At 31.5% G+C, this 17,173-nt stretch overlaps 1 long non-coding RNA gene across 1 annotated transcript; it reads left to right on the top strand.

The window, feature by feature from the left end:
- Positions 1-3,126: 3,126 nt before the first annotated feature.
- Positions 3,127-13,950, top strand: LOC134282352 (uncharacterized). The gene is made up of 3 exons (XR_009995274.1): positions 3,127-3,404; positions 10,912-11,100; positions 13,795-13,950. It is a non-coding gene; the product is annotated as an uncharacterized LOC134282352 (long non-coding RNA).
- Positions 13,951-17,173: the final 3,223 nt, after the last annotated feature.

The raw sequence follows: 17,173 nt of genomic DNA, 5'->3' as shown, positions 1-17,173 counted from the left end.
ATTTATCAAACAATGAAAATAAAAGAAACTTGAACAGGCATGTGACAATGAAGAACATTCTTTCTCTATGCTTTTAATTCCAAGTGTGAGCTAGTAGTTGGACATTTAGCTACTTCCTTTGATGTCTTTTGAGATTCCTCTCAGAATTCTTCTTCGTATCCAAAACACACCATCTTAAATAAAAAAAGGATGCATTCTTTTAGATTATATGTTGTTGACTATGCCTCATTTTGATTCTATGTCTATACCTTGGAGTGGAAAGCATAAGTTTTAGTTAAATTAGTAACATAGATCTGTTGGTTTTATTGGTACATGTATTATTCATACTATCTTTCATCATTGTGGCAAAATATGTGACTATCAATTAGAAGTAACATACGTATATATTTTGAGATTATTTTAAGATAAATGTGCTTACATCTTACCTTGAACACAAATGTTAACATGAATATTTATCTAAGAAAGATGATAACTTCTCCCCATGCCATCTGTGTTTATGCCCTTAAAGTAAAATTTCAATTTGCTTATTTGTGTCAGACTGGATGAGGCATTTACAATGTATAATTTGCCGGTATGTTGTTTAACAGCTTCATTTATATATTTTCCTTTACCATATATTCATTTCTATATTTGCCTATTTCTTGTGGATTTTCATTTACATGTATTTACCATTTGCCATTTGGGTTGCCAAAATCGCCTAATGTACTTTGGTTGGTAACTTTGACTACGATTGTAGCCAGTACTTAAGTGTAATTGCTTATAACTGAAAGTTGAAGTGCTGCCATGGGTATTATTCGCCATTAAACTTTTTTAAAAAATATAGATCTGTGTAGTTTTCTTTAATAATTGGTTTGAATCATTGATCAGTTTATAGGTAGTTTGAATGTTTTTTGCCTAAATGTTTTTCGTAGTATACTCAAAAAAAACCCGGAATAAAACGCATGCATATATACTCTCAAAAAGGCGGAAAATACTGAGTGAGTTATTATACTGTCTGGTCGCGTCTAATAATTAACAATGTTGCTCTACAAGACTTGCATTATAATATCATCATTTATGCAGTGCATTTCGAAAAACACAAAGGTTGTCTGCGATGGGTATGTATTTTTTTTTATTTGTAGAAGACTTATTTTTTGGTTTGGAAAAAAAATATTTTTGGCTTGATTAATTGCTTTTCGAAAAGCGCGTAGTTTTAATTATCTTTGAAATATTGAATATATTTTTTTCTAAAAAAATCACATTAAATTTCTTACGTCTATCTGTCTGTCAGAAAAAAACCTCTAATATTGGTCACAAATTTTGAATAAGAAGAGGAAGGGTCTTCATATTTCACATGTACATACTTTGTGGCAAGACCTTTCCAATTTCATGTATGCTTTGTTTTACCATGTGACTTTGATGTTTGAACTTCTTTCAAAACAGCATAACTAAACATTAGTCGTAAAGTTTTCCGCTTGGTGGTTTCATATTATACTTATATTTTATCTCTGACAGTATCTTTCTAAATATACACTGTATTATACTTAAATATAGCATACTTAATATACTATATTTTTACTCTGTGACCAGGAAAATTGACTTACTTGTCAAAAAATTATTTTCTTCATAAATTTCGATTAAGAAGATATAGAGCTTTTATATCTGAAGTGTACATTGTCTTTAAAAAGAGGACCCCCTGACCTTTTGCTTATTGTTTGAACTATTTGAATAGAAAACTAACTTTGGTAATTCTTTTAAAGAAGTTTGATAGGGTAAATTTGTATTATATTTGACATAATATGCCATTTATAGTAGCATTTTAAAAATTAAGAGAGAGAGAGAGAGAGAGAGAGAGAGAGAGAGAGAGCAGTGTCTCCATTTCTTTGAATATGGCTTTCAGTCAGCTGTGTAATTCTTAGAGTCAGAACTGCTTTTTAGGGTCTTCCGCTTCCTTCAGAAGACCCTACTGTTATTCTATTGTTTCTTATTATTCTTTTTTTTTCCCGCTCGATTTTTGACAGGCGATTTCTCAAAGACCTTTGGACTGATTTTTATGAAATTTTCAGGTTAGATACCTTGTAGTTAAACCTATTTACACCTGTTTTCAATTTTTTATGCATGCCTTTATTTCTGAGTTATTGCCCTTTAATTGATAATTTTTGATGTCTCGTTTCCACTAAAAATCTCAAGAACGACATTAGATATTTACACGAAAGTTGGAGAACTTGTAGCCAATACATTGTAGATGTGCAGAACGATAAAATTATAAGATGATTTCTTAAAGTTTGGAAGTTATAAAACGGCAAATTTTAGTAATTTTTTTCCTTGAATTTTTGCTACTTTTTGTGTAATAACTTTTGAACCGAGAATAATTTGGTAAGAAATATATAACAAAAGTTGTGTGTAATTACGAGAGCTTTCATATTAGATTAATGAAAAGGGGCTGGTCCCTATAATTAGGGGTTAATAGCTCATACACGTTTTTTTCAGATAGCTAAAAATATTGGTATATTATGAAAAAGTTTGACTTAAATAATTTCAAACTTATTAAATCTTGTCATTTGATATAAAAAGAAATAAACTTCAAGCTATATTTAATTGTTTTTTAATAAAACAAATATGTGAGAAGCCTTTCAGGAACAAGTTGTCTACTTTGGCCAGCCAAGCCTTTACTGCATGTGCACAGTTTTAGTTGATGCATCAGAAAGATATAGTTTTGATTCGATGTTTCTCTGTTTTCTTTTTGTTCAAATAATTTTAAAATGTGGTGATGTACACAACAATAATTAGTTTAGACTAGGATTTTTTTCGGGGTCTCTTGTTTTGTAAACAACGTGCGGCATTGTGGGAGATAGGAAGGTGCTAAAGACGCGATGTACTAAAAACTGATTTGACCTGATTCAAAATTGTCTGTAAATATTCCAAACAATTGAATTTTTGTATAGCATAATGCATCAAAGTCATAAATTCTTTACATAAGTAATTTAAAATACTCAATATTATCATTTAATCAAAAATTAAAACGTCAGGTAAATATCAGATCTTTAGTAAATCCCGTTTTAGTGTGCCCCATCGAGTCGACGTCGGACACATGTTTACAAACTGAAAATAGAAATGATTTCAAGATTTGTGAAGTTGAACATTTTCTCACCATAGAAGCCGTATATAGACATTCACGCACATTTAATCTGCAGCTACGAAGTACTTTGTCACTCCTCTGGGACATTATTCTAAGCAGAATTATCCCGATTCATATATTCTAAGAATCTTGTGTGAATTGTTTACGAGGAAATTCCAACCGTCACATTAACAAGGATGAACACTCTTGACTATGCTTGGGATTTACCAGTGATAATTGTATCGAGTGATGAAAGAGCTGACGGCGACATTTTAATGTATGATTGGCTTGGACCATTGGAATGAAGGTTAGAATATTTTATTTACTTAAAATTTATACTACTGTGTAGTACTGATTACATGACAGCTTAGTAATATAGCATTGATATTATTAGAAATACACAAACACACCAATATATTATCTGTTTTACAGTTCAGATGCTCTCTGATAGCCTTGTAAACCCCCACAGCTTTATATTTTATTTTTAAAAAAAAATTTGAGGATGTTAGTTCAACAAGTCTCACTTTCAAAATCCAAAATGCAAAAATTCCAACACAACAGTCATACTTAGTGATCATACTCTATAAGTCAAACTACACTTATTGTTACAGTATATATTCAACTAATAATATATTGACATTGCGACTGTTCGGTTGAGGGCAGATACTTATTCAGTTTTAATTCAGATCAGACTTGTCAAACCGCATAGGCATGCGTAATGGCAAAATTAAATCAAAATTCTTCATATTGGTGGTCAGCTTAAAGTACTTGTGCTATTTTTGAGTGAAAAACTAAAGAAAATAGTATTAATCACTAAAATGGGTGTTCAGACACCCATTATGTCAAATACATCTGCTTCTGCTGTAGGTGACATGATTTGTAAAAGATGTCATAATACCCTTACTGACGCCTGACTGTAGAAGTTAAATTTTAATTTGCATTTGTTTTCTTCGCATTAGCTGTCATGTGAACACAGTTTGATTTAACATTAATTTGATTCGTATTAGTTTACTTCATAATTATTTACTGCGAATTTAACTCTCCTTGTGAACAGGGCAATAGACTCTGAAATCACATGTCGTCGTAGTGTAGGTGACTTAGTTAGGCCTACATAATAGGGATGCAACGATACACCTACCAAACATTATGATATGCGTATTCAGTTCACGATAAGTATCATGGTACGTGACATATTGTGTTAAAAAGTCAGGGTTTGTCATCATATACTTTAAACTCAAAAGTTTTATCAAATGTTCATTAAACTAACACTGGGAAAGTGATAACATCATTCGACCTGTTAAATATGAGGCTGGAAACAGGTTTAACTGCCATGTCTGCAGTTTCATTGACCTCATGTTTCATGCAGAAGTCATTTTAAAATTGTAAATGAGGAACCAAAACGGACAATTTGGATAATTATGGACCGATTGAACCGAACTGTGATAACAGTTTGAGGCATCGTGAACCGAACCGTGGAAAAATAAACCGCGGTATACCGTCAAACGGTTTATCGTTGCACTCTTACTACAAAACCAGTCTAAAGCTCGAATATAACCCAAACAAAAACTTTTCTTAACAAATCATGCCAAAATCACATACAAACCATATCAAACTCACAAATTCATGATTTTGAACTATGATTTAGACAGTATCCATTAAATGGATCATACTGAAATCATAGATGACAAATAAGGAAGTATTATCCTGATGTGGTTTGTTTCTGGGGAATGAGTCTGCTATGATTTTCTTGCGATTCTGACATGTGCCATTAACTTAGAAAACAAAGGAACATGAGTTTGAAATGATTCGTTAACTTTAACTGCTAAAAGTTTGTGATTTTGATATGGTTTCTTAACTTAGTCTTTAAACTCCATACGAGTTACACATGATCTGTTAACTTCTCTGTTGAGAATCATGAGTTTTATATGATTTGTTAACTTCGTCAGAATTGGTTGTATGATCCTGATATGGTTTGTTAACTTTGTCATCTATGATAGGTGAAAATGCAAGCTTTAAATTCACTTTAGCTTGGAGAATCAAACAACATGCATACATCAATAAAAGTCTTATTTAAAAGAAAACAGGAAAATTAAGTTTTAATAATTAAAAGGCACACAGCATGTACAGGTATAAGTAACAAAGACTATATTTTTTTTGAAATTGAATGAAATGACAAACAAATTTAATACAATAATTCATATTTAAATTAGCACACATGTATTTTGTTTAAATAACGCAGCTAGAATTTTATTAAAACTCTCTCTCTTCATGTAATATTTGTGATCCACTCCCAATCTAACTTTGAGGCATTAGATTAGGATTGGATCACTGGTCAGTTTCAGAGTCGTAGTAACCTTGTTATGCAATTCTCCTGCTGGGCAGCACGCTGTAGTACAGTGGTTTGCAGCTGATCTAGGTCAGAATTTGAATTCTGATAAACAAGATGTGCGCGTTTTCTTGTTGCCGATTTAAAAGAAAAGCCTTTGCATCATATAAGCAATAAAAATAAGTGCTGGACTATTAACTCTATTCTCGGTGAGTATAATTCATTAATTTTATTGTTGACCTTTTTTAATTTCTACCAGCAAGTGCATGATTCATTTTTCCTTTGTAAATGTGTAGAAGAGACATAGCAAAGCTTTACATGGATTTGAGCTGAAAACTTAATTTAAGCATCAAATGACCTTGTTGATTCAAATATTTGTTGTACATGTACATATTAATCGTTATATAAAATGTTTATTTATAAAAATGAAATTCTTTTGCAGCTACAAACATTTCCATCTTCATGATTAACATCTGAGTTGCATTCAAATTAACAAATTTCAAAAGACCCGCCTTTGGTGAAGACAAAATTTGTGTACGTAAATAATATTACATTTCAACAAAAGTATTCTTTTGGTGATTAATCTAATTCTTTTCAATAATGCAATGGGGAAAGAACTTGAATATTTCATATTTTCATGATCTAAAGATAATGATATGTTGATCGATAAATAAATACCACTTTCTCTACGTTTCTTTTTAGGGTGCTTATGTACACATATTAAGAGCTTATATCAGAGGATAGACTACTTCATTGAGAGCCCTTTCAGTGTTTGTGATTCTGAATAATAGATCCACCACTCTGCTGATTCTGTAGTGAACAGATGTTGTAATTATATGCTTTTGCAGAATCATAAATAAGCAGTGATATCAGTGAGTTCCGGATTATTCTTTAAGAAGAATGGATTTCTGTGATTCTGTTCTTATAAAATTCAGTGAATAGTTTGGATAATGTTTTATATTTAAATCGTCATCTTATTAAGGAAGATCATTTGCTGGGATTATATTTATATGACGTCATGGTTCATGTGACATAAGTGTATAATATTTAAGGTCTTCCGTTTCCAACGGAAGACCTTCTACTGATTCTGAAGATTAAGATTATTCTTATTATTCTTTTTTTTATTTTCTTCCTAGACGCCAACTTTGAGGCCTCATATCTCACTCGTTTCTCAATGGATTTTGTTCAAATTTTCAGACATTATAGACGGTAATAAACTCTTTCAGAATACTGTCTAAAATTTCAAAATTTCACTTCCGGTTTTGAGTTATTCCCCTTTAAACGAAAAATTGTAGGCTTTCATTTCCAGACAAAGGCTCAGATACCACTGGAGCTGGAGCAGAAATTTTACGTGTTTTAGATAACAGAAGGATTGAAGTTGTGCACATCGGTTTTTGTTTTTCGATTTCTGTATTCAAAATGGCGCTATATAGGGGTCAAAAAATAGAACGCCTAAAAGAGCGAAAATTTACACATATTTTCCTTTTTATTTTGAAAACTAAAAATATTTTGTTAAGACATGTTGAACAAAAGTTGTGCATAATTGCAAGGGCTTTCATATAATACTATTCAAAAGGGGCTGGCCCCTATGATTAGGGATTTAGGGAACTTGAAAGTTTTTGCTTTATAACTCAAAAACGGTAAATATTTCGATCTGGATTATACGAACAAAATTTTTCTTTGACACCTTTTTGATCTGATGAGAATGTTTATTTGTTCGAATATACCGGGGATATTGCGTAACACGAAGTAGAAAGCAGGCCAGGTAAACAGGTGGCGTTTTTCAATCGGAAAGAAAATCAGACCTCTTCATGTGTATAATTTACACAAACTTCCTATCAATAATATACCTTATGGTATTTAATGTTAAATTTCTACTAAAATGTCTTTATACATGCTTTACGGTTCATTATTAAATTATTTATATAACAATTAGTTTTTCTTTTTTATGTATTATTAATTAGTTTTATAGTGAACACGTCTTCATCGGAATATATTAAATCTATCTTTCTACGTTAAATATAATTATAAGTAATTTTAAGCTTTATTAATCGAATAATTCACGATCATTTTGTTGATCTCCACGTTCGCCAGCCAAGATGTTTGTAACAGTTGCGTAATCAAACGCGCCAATCCCACGCTACCAATCGGGGTCACTTGTGTATACCAGCCACCTGTTGTCGTAAACAAAGCAAGTGTCTGTGATCGTGTTTAAATCCATTGTGTACAGAGACCTATCAATTAATAGAAAATTGTGTTTTTAATTAATCGAATCAATAAGAATACGTCACTGATCTTACATTAAATCGCAATTCCTAACACTGGTGCATAAAATCATTTTGAATTTTGATAACTTTCTTTGGCCTGTTCAGGCAAAATTATTTCTCTATTCCGTACGTGTTAATGTATTTTATCAAAATTGTAATTGAAAAGGGGCTTCGGCAAATAATTATAATTAGTGATGGAAGTCTTGAGATAGGTAATGTACTATATGTACGTTTTATTTTTACCATCATTCTTTTGTTTCTCCATTATTTTTTTAACGTGCGTGGTCAGAGAGAGCCGCAGGCATGTCGAATGTTAAAAACATCGTGTACTCCAACAGTGAAAATTGACTTTGAAATCATGTCGCCTTTTTCATATAACTGAATGACGGGTATTTTTTTTTTTTTAGTTTTTTTTAGGTTTATAAATCCATAAAATTTAAAGGCGTAAAAATTTAACATAATATATAAAACGGCTGGTATAATTTTTTAACATGGTATGTGTAAAAGTAATGCTTATTGCTACTTAGCTCACTCCATGGAGGCTATATAATTAGTATACTGTTGGTATTTTGAACACCAATCACAATCATCAATTGGGATCATACAGGTAAATCTCAATTAACTTGTATATAAATTATACAAACATTGTCAATTAATTTATAAGTTAGACCTACATGGTTACTCTTTTTTAGTATTTTTTAGAGACGTATAACTTCTGATAATGACTTAATAATTACAGCTCTTCCAATTAAATGTATACCCGTGTTTTCAATCTTGGATAATTTCTTCTGCTTGATGTGCTTTGAATAAAACTTCGACCTCTTAATACGCTGTACTTCATTAAATACTTTCACTTCAATTATGTTAGTTTGAGTTGTCTCTCTTTGTTTTCGGTAAATATACCAGACATGCACGTGTGCCTAGCTATGTTTATAAAAAAAAAAACATGAATAAATGAAGGGCACATTGCTCATGTATATATAGGTTATTTTAAAAAAATTATACCATGCGCGGATCTAGAGGGAGGTCGGGGGGGTGTAAAATGGGTATGAAAAGTTAAAAATTTGAGGCAAAGGAAGAAAAGAAGTCACCACAAACCCCCCCCCCCCTTTACGAAATAGGTTTTTGACGTTAGGAGGAGTGTTACTTTTCGGGGTTTTTTTGGCTTGTCAAGAAATTTCCGGGATATGATTTTTTTTACTAAGTCGGACCCCCCTGGAAAAAAAAAAATTCTGGATCTGCGCCTGTATACAATTCATTATGTAATTTGTTTGCATTGTTTATATTGTTATATCAAATTAACATGTGTTTAATAACTCTCTCACTCTCTCTTTCTTTCTCTCTCTTACAAGTTACATAGGGTTTTTGGACACGTTATTTGTACACGTAAATGCATTCAATGTGATCTGGAATTTTACGTCTGATGTTTTGAAATTTTTACGGACATATTCAATTCGTAAAAGATCAACGTATAAAGATTTAAATCACCTTTTTTGACCCAAATTCGTAAAAATATACAGCAGTAAAAATTACCCTTTATATGGCATTTTATTTCACTCTATATCATAGTTTGTTTTAATCAATATTTGCTTGTGCATTTATTAATTTCAAGTTTTATGCCTGATGAAATCAGGTGCTTTGATCCTTTTCATGCCAGCACCTACTCCGACACAAGACCTTGATTTATCCAGTCTCATCCATAGGATCGGTCTCCACGCATCATTTCACAAGTCTCCAAATTTCAAAAAAACATTCTCATTGAAACTTTGATGCTTCCACAATAAAAATTTGAGTGAACATATCCAGTCTTTTGGACGAGTCACTGTTACTGACAGAGAAACTTTAAATTCTCAACCGTATTTGTACCAGTGAAACATTGCTCATATAATGCAGGGTGGGACATGACCTTGTCTTAAGTTCTAGGTCACTTAAGATAAGATGTTTTGGTTGGATATGAACTAAAAGAATATCTAAAAAAAAACATACGTGAACTTTTCCACTCGGTAACATGCAGAGTATGTATTTTTATAACAGAGTTTGTCTTTGCTTGTTGCAAGGTCATTTAGAAAGTTCAAGGTCATGCACATAACATTCTTTTACAGTCTTTTTCCTGGCGAAACATTGTAAGTTGCTTCCTCATGAAACCTTTGGGTTGTTTACTTAAAATTTTTATAATGGTTTGACCTAGACTCAAGGTTACGTCTTCCTTTCCGTAGCTCCAACGGAAGACCTATTCGTTGCTTTGCAACGAGCTCGGCTCTAGTTTTCTTAATTTTTGGTAACTGAAATTATTTATCAAATATTAAAGAGAACTTTATTGCAAATATCAAAGTGTTTAGTAAAATTGTATAAGAAGTAGAATTTTCCTATGAGTTGTTCAATTTAACAGATCATACCAGGATCATGGTTTTAATACGAGTTGTGAGCTACAACAGATCATACCAGGATCATGGTTTTAATACGAGTTGTGAGCTACAACAGATCATACCAGGATCATGGTTTTAATATGAGTTGTTAGCTACAACAGATCATTCCAGGATCATGGTTTTAATACGAGTTGTTAGCTCTACAACAGATCATAACAGGATCATGGTTTTCTTGCCAGTTGTTTAGTTTAACAGATCATCTCAGAACTATGATCCATTAGCTCATTTGCATGTGAAATTTTCCTATACCGAAATCATATCAAAACCATGATTTACACATGAGTTGTTAGCATGATCCGATAGGCTGTTTTTTCTGTTTGGGAAGTGCTGATTTTAATGTCAGAGCAATGTTTTTTTCATCACTATTTATCTCAATTTATCCATTAAATTAAGGTGAGTTTATGTTTTGGAATATTTTGATAGTTAGTTCTTACAAGAATGTATAGCTTAAACATGTTAAAGAAGCAAAGCACTGTGGGTCCAAAGTTAACTGCGGAAAAATTTTTTGGATCAATGTGCAAGTCACAATCTTCTTTCGACAAGGTGTTATCAGAAGAGCTTGCATTATGAGCAGGGATTTGTTCTGCTGTCTGGATTCGCTATAAATAGATGTTCTCAAAAAGTCTTAATTAATATCATACTTTATTGACAAAAAAAGGACAAATATTGCTCAGATAAATTGCAAAAGAAATTTGTTTAAAAAAATTGTTATAATAGAAAGTTTGCTTTTTTGTATGATAAGACTGCACGAATGGTTTGTTTGTTAATAATATTGGCCTATCAAACATTTTTCAGTCATTTTATGGTGCCACCGCTTGGGATAGTATTAGCTGCAAATATAGACTTGTACTTAGCACTTATTGCCTTTGAGAAGTATGGGATCCTTTTTGTGCCAACACCTACCGTGACACAGAATCTTGGTTTATACAGTCTCATCGGAGTAACCTGTCTCAAGCATTTAGCAATGGGATTGGAACCTGCGACGTAAGGTTCAGCTTCTTACTGATACTTTGATTGATAACATTTATTTGAGAATTTCACTCATTCACATATTAAGAGATGTTAATATGTACTGTAACAGTTGAAAAGCATCAATTTAGACCTTTACTTATGTAAAGTTTGGTCATTTCAAGTCCCTATATTTTTATTTGTCTTTAAATAATTACATATCTAGGCATATTAATTTAACACTTTATATGGTTCACGATTTGAGTTATTTGATCGTATGTTTTGTACATTTTTTATGTGAAGTTCTAAAATTGGATTCACAACTTCTCATGTCATCGTATGCAAAGTGAAAGTAGTACGTGTACATGTAATACATGCATATCCTTTCGTATTTAATGATGTCCTTGTTGAAATAATTGCATACATGTTGTTAAAAGAGTATGGACCACTGGATGTTTTGTTTAAATTACGTTTTTCAGTGGTATTTTACCTGTATTGTGCAGACATGTGTTGTAGACTTGCAGACAGTCTATTTTTCTATTTACATGGCATAATGGTATACTTCCGGTTTATTTTTCTCTTGATCCGCGGTGTATATTTATACGCCCTTGGGGTTTTATAAAGAAGTGAAAATGAACAGTTATAAGGTAATTAATTAATTGTTGAATGAATGAAAGTCAAGTTATTTTATGGTGAAATACTTATCATTGTTCAAATTATTTTAAATGAAACTATTTTCCGTATAAGATTTTCCGTATTTTTCGTATATTCCGTAAGAATTTATACGAATTCGTAAGAGTTTTGTATACGAATTTTCACTAGAGTATAAAAGGGAAGATTCTTCCGTAAATCGGGGAGTCTGCCATTTTTGATGTTAGGGTTAACGTAATTATTTTGGGTTTTTAGACGAAATTGGTAATTATTTGCTAATTGTTAAATCAGTTTATTGTAATTTGGTAATTGGTTTAATTTAATTGGGGGAAAGTTTATAGTTTTAACAGCTTTGGGGATTTATTTACGATCATATATCTTGATTATTTCAGGATCCGATCGTATATGTTTCCAGTTGTTGATAATCTTTTATCCATTGATAATTAAGTTTAAAAGATAGGTTTCGGCCATATATTTCGATTATTTCGAGATCCGGCTATTTATTAGAATTTAATTACCTGGTAATATTGTGATATTTGTCAGTAAAAAGGGTGGTTAAAAGGCCTGGATATTTATTTTTCTTTTGGAATTAAAAATTGTTCATGTTGGTTTTGCAGACTCAATAAATGTATAAAACTTAAATTTCGAGTTTAGTGTTATTGACTCAGTGTTTAAAAGGGGAGTTAACCCCTGACTTCTAGAATCACTATAGCGTTATTTTTGGTGTCAGAAGTGGGATAGCCATTAAGCGCTATCCCGTTACACTTAGACCTCAGGGTCATTGTCCTAAGTAAACATGTATTGTGAGGTTTTTAAGCTGTCTTAAATAACCCTGTCATATAGGAAAAATGCTTAGGCAAATACATATAATGAATTGAAGCTTTTACTTATAGAAAATTGATTTTCATTCCCTGTCTTTTTAAAACATTTGGAAAACTAAATGGAAAAATGATTTACATGTACCCTATTAGCTGCAGAATTGAAGCTCTCCGAAAAATATGTTGATAGACCAGAGAGCTACATTGCCACCCATTGAAAAAACTGTATATTTATTGCACACAAAAAAGTGCGCTGTTTATTGATTTATCCCTCCATGTTTTTAAAACTATAATCTCAAAATATTACTAACCGTGTATTGAAACCGAGATCATTGAAAATTTTGTTTGTTTATACAGATTATACTGTCATAAAGTTTGTAAGATAATTTGGCCAAACAAACTTCATGTAGATATCAACTACAAAAGTACTTGATAGAATTGTACGGAAAATTTTGAAATGTAATTTTCTTGCAATTGAGGTAAGAATTTAAAGAATTAATTCATACACCATGTACACAAGTGCAACTTTTTGTGCGCAATAAATTTTGAAATGTAATTTTCTTGCAATTGAGGTAAGAATTTAAAGAATTAATTCATACACCATGTACACAAGCGCAACTTTTTGTGCGCAATAAATATACAGTTTTTTCAATGGGTGCATGGCACTGTAGCTCTCTGGTCTGTCAAATAATATTTCGGAGCTACAGATCTGCACCTGGTACCCCATGTACTTTTACAAAAATCATGCATGGCTAGTCGATTATGAAAATTATTGTGTCCTGATAAGATGATAAGATGAACTGAAAATAACATGCAGCTGTGCTGACATTAGGCACACCGTGTGCAAATGAAATAACAAAGTTTTGTGACTTTTGTTACTTCATTTGCACACTGTGCCTAATGTAACACCTTTACAAATAGATTTATCTTGACACATACAAATCATAATCAAATACCTTCTTTCTGACTGATTAATCATTGAACAACTGTTAACCATTACCATTCCTAATAATTTTTATAAGAACAAGTAATGTACATTTTCTTTATTTGAAATCATGAAAATCTAATGTGTTATTTTAAAACATCCTCAATTGACTACTTGTAAACCTATATACATAAATTATTATAGAGTAGTTTTACAAATAATACACATGCAGAAAATGTGATAGTATCTTTGAACTCAGTTTAATGGTTTATCTTATCTTATAAGTTGCACTTTTAAAAAAAAAGTAAATGAAAAATTTCAATTTCTTTTTGATAGGTGTGACTGTCATCTGAGTACTGAAATTTGCTGCCAAGCATGATCATGATTTGCCAGAAGAGCATCTGTTGGGAGATCAGATGACAAAGTAGAAACAGCGTAATGAAAATGAAACTGTCATGTGAAACAGTCTCAGTTCAAGAGGATGACTTTAAGTATAGCATATTCGAATTCTGATTTGAGAAAAAGACATAAATCCACAATTTGACAAATATGAACATATCAATTGCTTTCAGTTTTTCAAGAGAAATAGATTTTGTTGCAGAATCTAGTATGTTTAGTTTGAAATAAATGTTCTTTTTAAATGTGTCAGATCTTGCATGTTTACATAGATCATTCTGTATTAAGGTCTTTCGTTTCTAAGGGAAGGCATACCAATGCTTATGGTTATAAGATGATAAACCTCTGTGTTCAGCAGCAATATTTAAGGTATAATATGTGCATTTTTACAGTATCATTGAAGGAAAGTTACTATTTTGGCATAAACAACTACACCATTTACATATGTGCATTTTTCAGCACAAAAGATGTGTACATGTTGTTTCAAACATAAGATCAAAGAGATGTCCAATCATATTTCAAAGTCAACAAAGCACTAAAACTGTATTCAGTTTAACTCATATGAGCTAATGCTGTAGTAATTTTTTTTAAAATAAAAGTCACCCATTATCATCTTTGAATTTAATTCATCAGAATTTCATGTTCTTCTCAGAACCACAGGACAATTTAAGTTAAACTTGGCACAGAGCATTCTTTAGTGTAGGGGAATAAAATTTGTTCATATGAAGGGCAGTGCTTTTAAAAGGAGATATCTTTGTTGAATGTCCTGTTCAGAGAACTTTACTACACTCTTATTGAGATACCACCATTTGCCAGTGGATGTCTGCAAATTAGAGACATACACAACACATTCCTTTGTATTTCTTGTAAAAGTATTATCTTTTTTCTGACAGACAAAAAATGCAGATAGTTCATCAGTAACACATTGGGATTTCTTACTATTATAATACTATCTAATTATACTGTGTAAATGTTTTTAAAGCAATTTTAAAGCTGATGATATATCCGTAGCATAAAACACTTCACTAATATGATTGCATCAAAGGTGATACTAGTATATGTCAACAAATCAAAGTCAAAATACGAGGTTGTATAAATTTTGTAGGTATAGTTTCAATGGTGTTGGAGAGATTACCATTGGATTGTTTATCCTTGTGCTCACTCCAGAATCAGACTTTAAAAAGGGTTTTTGCTGTTTGAGTCAAAGAAATAAAGAATGGTAGCAAAGTTGACATTTGAACATTTCTTTTTTTTTTGCTTATTGCTATGAAGGAAGACCCACTCGTTGCTTTGCAACGAGCTTTGCTCTAGTTATCAATGATTATTTTTAACACGATATACGTTGTAACATGACACCGACACAAATTTTACTTCCTTTTATCTATACAATGCACCAAATGATGTTTTTGGTTTATGTTTTTAGCAAATAAATTAACGATCAAATAACCAAAATTTTAAATAATTTTAGGAGTACTCAAATGTTTACAAAATGAAAAAAAATAAATTACACTGAAATATGAGATAGGGTATCCAAATGTAAAAAAATAAAGAACAAAAAAAAATTAAGACATACAGACAATGTCTATAGGCCGCCTTCTAACACAAACTACCTTCACTCACCAATCACCTGATTTTATGATTTCATACTTTTTTTACGTGTATATTTACATATACATATATACACTACTAAAATACTGCAATGGAATGGTCCATAGAAGGAATACGTTATATCGCGACTACCAATGAGTACCTTTCAGTTATCTAACTTACTACCGCTCTTTTGCGGGGGAGTCGAGAAAAGTCTAAATTTCTAGGGGCAAATGACATTGTTTACAGTAGTGACAATCGAATGATTCGAACAATTTAATGCCGAAATCACGATGTTTTGCCAGATATTGAGCTCCAAATAGTAGATTGTCAAATAAGGAAAGTTTAGAATATTTTATCTGCTTAAAAATGTGACGATTTTCAATCAAAATTTAACGAGAAGAGTCCGCTTAATTAAAAATATCGTTAAAAATGTGACAATTTAGGATTGGCTCCTCTCAAAAATATATTAGGCTGGTTCAGGCGAGGTATTCCACCAGGATTTTTTACTTATCTGTCCTTATAAATGCTAAAATGATCGATCTTGCATTGTATTGAAAAGTACATTGCCCCCACCCAACAGACGATTCCTACCTCCTTCGCGAAAGAGTTCCGCTAAGTTAAGTAATCGCGATATCAAGTATTGCAGAAGTCTATGAAATACACAGTCACTACTGCACGATATCGTCTATGCTCAAAGCGTTTATGTTCATATGAAACTTAACAGTCTAAGCTAAACAAAATAACGGAACCTGCAGGCTTTCTGTCATATCTGGAATCCTGGGTGTACGTCTTATCCATCGAAGAGTAGAATTGCGTCTTGTCCCTACAACAAGACGGGTTTTCTTTATTACGATGGAATAAGAAAATCATCAAAACCCTATAATGAAATAACAAATTATAAATATTTAGCATAAAAACTATAAAGCTATTATTCAATATACATGTACAATCAATATATAATATAGCTTTATCAAAATCCAAGGGAGATAATTCAAATAAATGAAAGTTACACAATAAAATCTCCCATTACTTTAATCAATGAATATTTATAATAAAATCTTTACAATAATTATCATTCCAATGTATATATACATTATAAATTATTGTTCAGCAAAAAAACAATAAACATGCGTACCATTCAATGGGAATGGGTCATACACTATAACAGCATATAAACTGCACACAGCAATACATGGAGAACAATATCTCAATATCTACAAATCAACAATAAACTTCTTTGTAGATATCTACACTAATCATCAAATAAAGTTTACTTTAAAAATATGAAAAAGTGAGACAGCAATATATTTAATATTTACATGTAACTCTATATACCTAAGGTCTCACTCCCACTATACATTTACTCCCGAAAAAAATGATTTAAGGAATTAAGTGCAAAAATTATAGATTTCACATTTAATAAATTAGAATCTTATTACTCATTAGTATGAACAAATTACTTACCATGCAAGAGGAAATGAATGTCTCAATGTCAAATGTCTGATATGAAAACTGACCAAACTACACTTCCATCACCTTCCAAGACCAAGAAAAAATTAACCAGAAACACAAAGAAAACTTAGAGAGAAACACAAAAACCAATATAAAAGCATAAGACAAACCTAAAAAACCAATGAAACTGAAAGATACAAAATGACCATGGCCAGAATATAATTAGCACCCTGAGGCTAACTCTGGACCTCTCTGGAATAGAATAATTTAATAATCA

Source organism: Saccostrea cucullata, unplaced genomic scaffold (genome assembly GCF_032062105.1).
Source record: "Saccostrea cucullata isolate Sc308-1 unplaced genomic scaffold, CSIRO_AGI_Scuc_v1 ctg1164, whole genome shotgun sequence".
In the NCBI taxonomy this organism is placed as follows: Eukaryota; Metazoa; Mollusca; class Bivalvia; order Ostreida; family Ostreidae; genus Saccostrea; species Saccostrea cuccullata.
This window is presented reverse-complemented; position numbering and strand designations above follow the sequence as displayed.